This window comes from Dermacentor silvarum, chromosome 1, assembly GCF_013339745.2.
Source record: "Dermacentor silvarum isolate Dsil-2018 chromosome 1, BIME_Dsil_1.4, whole genome shotgun sequence".
NCBI classification, from domain to species: Eukaryota; Metazoa; Arthropoda; class Arachnida; order Ixodida; family Ixodidae; genus Dermacentor; species Dermacentor silvarum.
The window spans coordinates 451,268,084-451,278,944 of record NC_051154.1 but is presented as its reverse complement, the minus strand read 5'-3'; positions in this window follow the sequence as shown (position 1 = coordinate 451,278,944).

The following is a 10,861-nucleotide window of genomic DNA, read 5'->3' as shown; positions in this document are numbered from 1 at the left end:
CCTTCTCTAACTTGTAACTTTATTTCACTTCACTGTAACTCACCTTAATTCACAATAACTACCCATAATTACTACTAATTAACGTCGTCATACCATTTACTATCTTCTCTATTACTACTGATTTCATTCAAGACGCTGACGAAGTCACATTGACTTTTGATACCACTCGTTGTGGATGACGCCGGCTTTTCTGCCTCATGGCTCATGTAATGCTTTCGCATTAATGACTACTGTAGACGACAACGGTCCGTCTGTACGGCGCAGAGTAAACAGCTTTCCCACTTTCATTGCGATTTGCGCAGCCCCGGTGCGCAGCGTCCCGTCATACTCAGAGTTGCTGCAGATAGTTCTTGCGCGGCGACGAGGGGGAGCGTGTATACTGCTCGAGTGCACGCGATAGGAGTGAGACCGCTGCTCCGGCTTAAGCGGCCAGATGTGCTTCCTGACGCCGTGGTGGGAACGCGCCTTTGCCGATACGGATGGCACAAGAGCTAAAGCAAGTGGTATACCGGCGTTGTTTCCGCCATTTTCTCTTTTCTGTGCCTAGTAGAACGACTTATATTACTTGTCACGGCGTGACGACGCTCGGCCAACGGCGGTGATGGCGGCGCGAGGAAAAGAGAGGCCCTGCGTATTCAGGGGCACTATCCATCACCAGTACACGGGAGCCCAAGCCCAGAGTCCACTAAAGTTTGCTTAAGAGATTTAATAGTGGAGATGTGGTTTATGGTAAATGAACAAAAAAATAATCACGATAAGTAAGCCAAAGAATGTTCATTCCACTGTCAATCTGCATCAAATCGACAAATTTAACACATGAAAACTTTTCTATAATTGCAATGGAACATTCGCATCACTTATGCTAAAACACTTCGTTGGATCTCATGTAAAGCTGTCATTGTTGTTGTACTTCCTCTATAATAATTATTTATTAATAATGTAATAGTAGTAGCAGTAGGGGTAGTAGTAGCAGTAGCAGCACTGATGGGACTTCAGACCCCCGCCCCCCCCCCCCCCCGAAATTATTTCATGCTGGCATGAACCGCCGACCAGAACAACCACCGGCGCCGGGAATAATTCTGGATTTTGTCCACAATGTCCTTTTCACGCTCGAAAACAGATTTCGGCACGCACTTTTGCGAACTCGGGCTGGATTTCGTCGCAACGCCCTTGGCACCTGGGGCGCGATTTTGTACGCGTTCCAAAATGGAACGGAGGCGTTCCGTTCTATCGAGCCGCACACGGTTGGTCAATTTGAACGTCGCGGTTCAAATGGACCAATCGTGTGCGGTTCGATGGAACGGAACGCCTCCGCTCCATTTTGGAACGCGTACAAGATCGCGCCCCTGGACTCGCATAACCCAAGGAGCCCCATCCGAGCACAAACTTTCAAGGGTTTTTCGATAGCGAGCGGGCGCGTTGTGGCATTTCGCAGCGGCCGCGGAATCTGCGGAGCGCATGGAATTCAATTCCGAAACTTTATGGGTATAAAGTTCTCATAAACTTATGACGCGAAAGGTGCACTGAAATTTCCAAAGGCGTGCTTTAGATTTTCAATTCTGGAACTTTATGTGTTTAATGTTCTTATAAACTTGAGCTAAAATGCGCGCACTGGAGCCCTCGTGTCCAAGCCGTTTCAGAAATGGAAGGCCGCGCTGGCAATCTTCCACACACACGAAAATACTAAATATGACCGTGACTGCCAGCTGGCAGCTGATAAGTTTCTCCAAACATTTTCAGGAAGGGCGCCCGATGTGATCGATAAGCTGGACCAGGGCAGGCAAAGTGAAATAAGAGAAATCAGAAGAAAGTTAACGGCCTATTTTTGAGGCGGTTCTTTACAAGGTACCTAAACAAGGATGCCAACGACATCCAAGGAGTACTTTTAGGTTTTAGCACCGGAAAAGATGCCCTCTCTCATTGCGACTGCAGGTTCTATGTAAATGTGTAGAAACGGCTTCAGATTCTAGCCACCGTTCCAGTGACCACTTCAAGCGCAGATAGTATATTTTTAACATGAGATTAGAAAAACTACTTGCGCTCTACAATGTCTGAGGAACACATGGTTAGGCAGGCAAAGTAAAATACGAGAAAACAGAAGAAAGTTAACGGCCTATTTTTGAGGCGGTTCTTTTTTGCGGACGACAAGGTCTGGCTCAACAAGGATGCCGACGTCCACAGAGACGTCGTCATCAACGTGTCCGAAGTCATTGACCGCTTCACTAAACTTTCCCGCCGAGTGAAGTTTGTCCTTTAGATAGGGAAGCGGCAAAAATCAACGCAAGTAAAGGTTCTGTTCCTTCAGTTACATAAACGCGTAATTATGAAAACGTATGACTGTTCATTAGTTTGTAAAACCGCAGAAATTATCGCCGTTTATTCAAACAGGTAGCATCATGATCAAATCTATCGTGTGAAAACGAAAATTACGAGGACATCAGTAACCAATTTTTACCGACCTTGTTTATTGAATGCCGGCCCTCGCGGCGCTTCCCAACAAACACACTCTGATATTGGTTTTTTTAACTTGCCGCATCATCTGTGGCTTTCGTTTGGTCTTTTCTTTCCTTTTTAGCTACCAGCTTTTACTTCTGTTTTGAGCCGAAGCAATACCCTTCCTTAATTTTGGGTGCAGAAAATTTGTCGCCGCTCTGCAGGCAGTTAAATTACACACTTTCGTACTGATTTTTGCATTATTCCTCTATTATCTGCCCATATGGTGCTGTCGCGACCGCCGCATGGCCCAAGTACATATCACGAGTTCCTTTCAGACATAGCGCAAAAAAGTACGCACAACACACACGAAGACACGACAGACGCGGAGGAGCGCTACTACCAACCGTTTATTTCAGTCAACAAACCCTCCGATTTATAAGGTGAACCACGTACACCAGTGTCACGCCCCTTTCCCATGCGAGGTGATAAAAAGAAATCTAAAAAAGTTAACAGTACTATGTCCCTCAGGTAACAGAGTTCAAATAGTTCAGTTCGGCACTGTGCAAAAGAATTGACGCTTCGCTTATACAAATATCTGAGTTCTTGTGGGTGTAGAATGCTTCTAGAGCCACTCGAGCCGTGTAGTTTGTTGATTTGCCTAAGATAGTGGTCTCATAAAATCGTGCCTAACCACACGTAAAACCACACGTAATGATGTGGGCAACGAAATGTGCATACTTGTCCTTTTTTTCTTAAGTTTTAGCGCATGCTCCCGAGCCGGTCGTTTATGCACCGTTCGGTTTGGCCGATGCACACCTTCCCGCACAACAAGGGGACGGAGTATGCCACTCCTGTCGCACACCCCATGAAGCGGCTATCTTGGCTTGTTTGGCAACCTTCTTTCCTGTCACCGCAATTTCATTACTTATTAAATAGACAAAAAAAAAAACGCGGAAGCATTGATATCAGTTATTTCTGCCACAATTTTTGGGACATACGAATATATTCTTTTATGAAAAAATACATAGTTTACTTAACAGTGGGTAGCGTTCGGTAGTTTCTTTGCAGCCTCTAATATACAATGACATTGGCAATGGAAATGCAGTTATTATTCATGTATTTGATCCCTCGACAAATTCTATCGGGAGGAGGCTATTCTATCGGCTGCAACGTGAGCCCCCCTCTCCGAACAAAATTTCTGGCTATGCCACTGTGCAGTGAAGCAGGTCTTCGAACACTGACCAGTTACAGATGATTTTCTGCATTTACACCCGTCGCTTACCAAGAACTTAGAAAACGTGTTCGGCTGAAATGTAGCAAATCTTCTTTACAGAGCTACTAATTTACTTTGTTCACAGGAACCTCCCTGAGAAAACTGACGTCAATCCGAGCTTTTGTTGACGTGATTTTACTCTTTGCGGTGTCGGCCATTTTCGTTATGGCGCGGTTTCGCCAAGGTCACTGCCAATGGCACCGAAAATATAGCCATGCACCTAAGGCTTTCGCCTTCGAAAAACAGAAATTCCGTGGCAGTGAACATAGCTCGATAAGGCACCTGCACGCAAATGCGCAAATGGACTCGTAAACTGAGGCCAACCGAGATTAAGGGTGTCAATCATGCGAATGCATATCCTGAAACATGCGCCCATCGCGACCATTTAGCAAGCTTACATTATTATTTCAGAATCAGCTTTCGAGAAATGAAGCGACAAAAGGGCATTTTTGCTTTTTTTTATTCGATCGGACAAAAAGATGGACGAGGAAAAGATGGACGGAAGGGGGGGGGGGGGCGGAGGCCGCTCTTTCAAGATTCTGCACCCGCTTTCTCGAAGCGGGGCTGAGCCTCTAAACGACTATCAATAGCAGCAAAACTGCTGATTCACAGTAGACTAGCTGGCCGCTCGTCTTATACGCGCGGCGGTTATCAGATCAGTTATTCCTGATTCGCGCTCGTCCATGCTCGACGGTGAAAGCTGTTGGCGTGGTCCTTATTTTTATTTTTATTTTATTGTTACAACGTGTATTCTGTTATCGTCCAGTACACTTCGTGCGTCATCGCGCGAATTTCGAATCTTAAAGGTCCGTACGCCACGTGGTGTAAAAGCTGTGAACTAAAGGCGATGTCCGGAATTGCTGGGGTTGGGCCTCGGCAACCCCGTCGCTTCGGTGGCTCCCCTCGCCCTCCCTCTCAACTCCCTCGTAGCTCCCTACTTCGACTGTCTCCGTGCGCGCCCGCTGGCCCGGCGCCAGCTTAGCCCGCTCCCCACAGTTTCGTTTTCTGCCGATGAAGTGAGCGTTGGCCGGCGTGGGCAGTTTCGTTGACCGGACTGGGCCTCCGCGTTGCTTCCCTCTGCGCCGCAGCCGCAGCGTTGGCTGACACGTTGACACGTACACGCGTATTCCGGCGCGACGCAGAAACGGCGACCTTACCATTTTAGACAGGAAATTTTCGCCGCGGTATTTTTTCTTTCTTTTTTTATTTCTCCGTGCGGCGTTGAGGGGTCTCTCCTAAGCTTTTGCTTTATGGCGGTGACGGAGCAATGCCGGTCGGATACGCCGCGACGTGATTTGGCGTGCTGCTGAGAGCATTGTAGGTGCGCGGTTATGTTCGAATTAACCGTCGCAAATGCTTTCGCATTCGAATTACCGAGCATTCTCGCCCATTGGATACACATAACTTTGACGGCACCACAGCGTCAGTTCGAATTAACAAGATTCGACTGTAACTATGTTTTGCAAAAAATAAACGTTTTCTGCCCTTGCACCTGAAAATATTTACTGGATTCGGATTGTACGTTTTCCCGAATCCTACGTTGATTTTTCGCGCATTTTTTGAAAACGCATGAACGAGGTTCTACTGTATTGTGTTCTTTTGTGTGCTCCTATATACTTACCTTTTTTTCAAAAATAATGGTTGCTTGAAATAAGTGGTCTATACAGTTTGCTCATACATTTGTCCTGCCCCAGAGCTCTTGTTAAGTTACATTTCTTGAATATTTTGCAGTGCCGTAGATTATTACAGCACCAAAAATTAGGTCAGCATTTTAGCCTTATGTATTACAAGTAGAGCCTATCAATTTACATACGCAAGTACAAAGTAACTACGAAAAACTAGGCGTAAAGACGCATATAATAATGGTAAGAGATCATGCTAAGAATTCTAAGACAACTAAACTAATAAAAACTAGGCCGTAAAGACACATACAAATGATAATAACAGGAGCATTTGCTAAGAATTCTAAGAGACAAATAGAATGTCAAGCCCAGAGGATCTTCCATCTCAGTATTCGTACATGGTTCGATAAGTGGTCACAGCTGGTGATGCGGTTTGGTTAGATGGCAACCGAGGAGGTACAGCTGCAAAATAGTGAAACATGTAGACTACTCACCAAAGGTTGCAGGCTCCAGGCGCAGCAGGTTGCCTTGTACCCTAGACTCATCCAACATCGATGCGTGGAGCCTGGTTGTGCGCCGTTTCCAAGAGTCCTGCCCCGAGTGTGTGACACGGTTTGAGTAAAATTTCGAGGCAACCTGAAAAACACAAGTGTATATCTATAGGCACCAAAATATTCTTCGCCATGGTATAAATCTGAAGCTCACCATTTACGCATAACAGATAATGAAGACAGACACAAGTCACAAGACTCAAGGTAAATAAATGTCCAAAAGTGTAAATAAATGTAAAGCACTCCTTATAGGATGGAATGCTTGTCATTTTGTCGCGTGGATCAATGGACAGTTTTAGCTTAGAATTAGTGCGATAACCCGCCGGGGTGGCTCAGTCAGGTAAGGCGTTGCGCTGCTGAGCACGAGGTCGCGGGATCGTATCCCGGCCCCGGCGGCCGCATTTCGATGGAGGCGAAATGCAAAACCGGCCGCGTGCTTGCGTTGTAGTGCGCGTTAAAAAAACCCAGGTGGTCAAAATTATTCCGGAGCCCTCCACTACGGCGTGCGTCATAATCACGACTGGTTTTGGCACGTTAAACCCCAGAAAGAATCATTAGTGCGATAGCGGGGGTGAAGCCACAAACGTCTGTTGCGGAAAGCGAGCTTTAGTTTAGCGTGATAGAATTTACCTCCCGGTAAGCAATGTTACGTATGCCGATGATACGTATCATAGAAGTGCATTCATTATTCAAGGTTTTCGTCAGTGCCATCTCGTGCCAAGAAAAAAAGAAAACTGGGCTTCTCAGTGTTGCGTCTAGCCACAGCAAGCTGAGCCAGAGCCAAGTCGCTGGGCGTATTTCTGCATTTTCCGCCGTGTTAGTGCCCCGGTGCAAGGAATTTGGGACTGCGCTGCGCTACTCGTTGTGAGTTAAAAGAAAGAAGTACGATAGCAACGATGCCGCGGGGCATTCTGCAGTATTGGCAGTACCTGTCAGCATTGAAAGTCAGAGATAGAAGATTTGTACCTTGGCAGGCTCGGGCCTTTGTTGGCCCAGCCCGATTTCTTCGCTAGCAAGAACTTTGGGTTGTTCATGCAACACAAAAGTGAGCTGGACGTGGTGAAATATCGCTCGAGGACAGGACTGTTGAAAATTATTGCTGTGGATCCTGAAGTCCCCAGGCTGCACTTTCGGTTCTGGAAAGGAAGATTTCGACAGTTTGTGCCGTTCGCTGAATGTGCCAGAAACTGTTGCGAGTGCCCAAGGTGTGAAAGTGGCTGGTTGTTAAGCTATGTGTCTGACATTGCAAAGGCTGGCATATCCCCAGAGGTGCTGTGATTTAGAGCCCGTGTTTGGCATACACACTTCGGTGATGTCAGGTGTCAAAGCACAGGTCATCACTCACATCGTTCACCACATTGAGCATCAGTTGAAAGATCTCAACAACAACGAGTGCCTTTCAGAAGAAACGTTGGAGGATTTCTCAGCAGTATTATAGTTTGGGCTTGCTGTAGAGAGAGAGAGAGAGAAGTTTAATGATTGGAAATGCAGAGAGGTTGGCCTGAGGTACATTCCTCTAGCCAGCATAAAACGTCTAACGACCTTGCTTTGTAAAATCGGTATGTAGAGTTGTCTGTCTTAAGCTGCGGAGAAATTGAGGTGGCTATGATGGTGTTACGTTTAACATGATATCGAAAGACAGCGCACAAACTTTTGAAACGTTAACTACTTGAATTTTGCACTGTCCACGGAAAAAGTGTCATTTAGCGCTAATGTGATCTGTGCAAGGCCAGTTAAATTCTTTTGTTCAGCATTATTATTTCTGGTGCGAAAAGCCAAACATGAAAAAAAGTTGTGAACTGCTCAAACATGCACCTTGTGTGTATGTCGTGACACAGGCAAGACAGGCACACATACAAGCGCATGCCTGTGTACTGCTCTCTTTCCCATTTGACTTTTCGCACCAGGAAGGATAATGCATAGTAAACCCAAACTTTACCCTACCCACAGAGAAGTTCCTTTAAAATGCCTAAATACATGATGGAAGAAATTCACTCTCCCTTTTGTACGAGATAAAATGCATTGGTGTTTACAAGCAAGACAGCACATCGAGTTCGTTGGCTTTGCATTTTATATCCTCTTTATAAACTTTATTTGCTTAATACGTAGCTCAAGACAGGGGTAATTGGGGATCACAGGCCTTCGTCCTGCAGTGGACATAAATAGGCTGATGATGATGATGTAGTGTGTTGCGCTATCATAAACATGAATGATACTGTTCATGATGACCGTAATCTGTACTTGTTATTTCAGGCAGTAAGAAAACGGGGGGGGGGCTGTACTGGACAACTGCTGGGCATTTATTGATGGAACAACGCGTCCTGTAGGCCGACCCAAGCGCAACCAGAAAGCATACTTTTCAGGCCACAAGTGCATGCACGTGGTGCAATATCAGTAAATTATGTGCCCGAATGGGATTGTTTGTCAACTTCACGGGCCATACCCCGGAAAATGATACGATTTAGGTTAGCGCCACATGCCTGAACCACATCACTTACGAGGCCTGAAACAGCACATGCCGCCAGCACCTGGTACAGCGGCTAACAAGTTATGCTTATAGACACGACGTCGAGTATTCATACCATGCTGTAGCGGTTGCACTTTAGTGGAGGCAAAATGCGAATATGCTTGTGTAGTTAGATTTAGCTGCATGTTAAAGAATTACAGGTGGCCGATAATAATCTTCAGCCCTTCTTAATGATGTCACTCGTATTCCATGTGGAGATTCTGAATGTTAAACTATAATCACCACATGCTACCGTCCTCATTCCTGCAGCCGATTCTAAACAATCTCAATATCTGAGGCAACACCCATTTGTTGGTGACACTTGCCGTTGTGTGAAGGTACTTCGAAAGAAAATGCACAAATGCACTACTAGACAAGTAAAATACCTCAACCGTTATTCCTACATGTTATGAGCACTACATATTGTTCCATTGCTTTGCCTCAGACCATAAGGTCACTTAGCGGAAATAATGAAAGAAGGACGGGGTCAAGGGGAGCGCTCCCCTTGACCCCGTCCCTCCTTTATTTGCGCTAAGCGACCATATGGTCTAAGGCATAACATGAACCCACTAGCCCAGCAACAAGTTTTATTACAATTGTTCCATTGCGATCAACTGTAGTTTGTCAATGAGATGTTTTCTCTTTTTTTCAGGCACACTGCAACACAGTGGCCCCTATGCAAATCTAGAAAAACTCAAGGTTTGGGAAAAAAAGAAAGAATTATGTGATTTATGGAAACCCCGCCTACCCCTTCCGGCCACTCCTCACGAAGCCAAATGGGGGAGCCAGCATAGCACCAGCTCGGCAGGCCTTCAATTCATCAATGTGGAAGGTATGGCGAGTGGTTGAATGGGGTTTCCACAAAGTTGTGTCCGTGTTTGCCTTTCCGGATGTCAAAAAAAAAAAAATCGGAAGCTGCTGCAGCAGCAGGCTTCTCAAATGTATAAATTGGCCATGATTTTAAGCAACTGCCACACTCGTCTGTATGACAGCAATGTGCGAACTTATTTTAACCTGCAGCCACCCCTATTGGCAGAGTACCTGTAGCTTTAGAAAAAACGGGTGCTGCACTTACTGCACTGCCTGAAAGCCATTGAGTACCTTGTTTTTTGAATGATGTCTCTGCTGTGAAGCTTGGAAACTTGATACAATTGAAATTTTAATGCATATTATGTTTGTTTACTTACAGATTTCTCCTTGCATCGTTTCATCATCATTGTGAAATGTTTAAAAATTTGTTTCTTGCCAGTTGAATGCTTAGTGAAGTTTTCGTGCTGCATTCACTGCATTACGTGAGTGAACTTGGCTCCAAACAAACATTGCCGAAATGCTGCCGTCTCATCATATTTGCTCAAAGGATAATGATGTCATATCATTCACCATTTTATGCTAATATCTATATTCTTTGGTTACCTAAACTGCTGTTTGTTTACAAGGTTTGCACTGTTTCATTATTATTGTTGAGAGGCATAGATTACTTTGTGGGAAATTTATTGTTGCTAGCAATCTTTCTACTCTTATTGGCAACAAGCGAGTGTTCTAGGAGTCTCCAAGCAGACGCATTGTGGAAATGCCACGTGTCTTGTGATTAGGGAGGTGTAAATAAATGTGAGGAACTGCTTATAGGGTGGAATGCTTGTCATTTTGTCTTGTGTGCATCCATAATTGCACCTTAACGCAATGTCCAGTGTACATTACTTGGCCCTCCATATGCCCCATTTGTGGAAGTACGCTGTACCATGCAAAGTGTGCCAACCTGGCACTCGACCACTTGGGATTTTTTCTTCAAAAATTGGAGGTCCTTCAATATAAGCGAAATGTTCATTTCACGAAATATTTTTGGTGAAACATTCTTTTACTGGCTTAAACACTATGTGAATTTTGTTGTAAGAAACCAAACTATGCGTCATAAAAGGCATAGCCGAAAAGAGAGTTCCTTCATTATGAGAGGAAAGCAATTTTTTTCTCAGGAGAATGAAGCGAGGCCTCACATAAGAATTGCATTCCTTGATTATAAAATATTGTTCAATTTATTACGGGCAGTTAAAAATGCGCAAAATGGCCTATTAAAAAATTTGAGAGAACTAGCTTCCAACCGAAGGTGAAAATTTTGCTTAGTACAAGTGCTTTGGACTTGTCAGCGCAAAAAATGCTTTCAGAAAGGTATACTATGTAGCAGTGCACAGATATGAGGATGAACTTCCAAAAACTCAGTTCTTGCGTATGTTTATTCGCATATTTAACATTGAGGTGGTCTTAGTAAAAATATGACAACTACCACGTCTGAGAGCACAGTGCATTGTTTTGATGTTTGCAGATTTCTTCTTCTAGCGCAAAAAACAGGGACGTAGAAGCAGAACGAAGACACACAGGCGCTAACTTCCGACAAGGATTTATTTCCGGGACGGACGCCACTTTTACATCCTCACTTTTTCCTCTCGCTTCATAAGCGCCTGTCTACTGACACTGTACA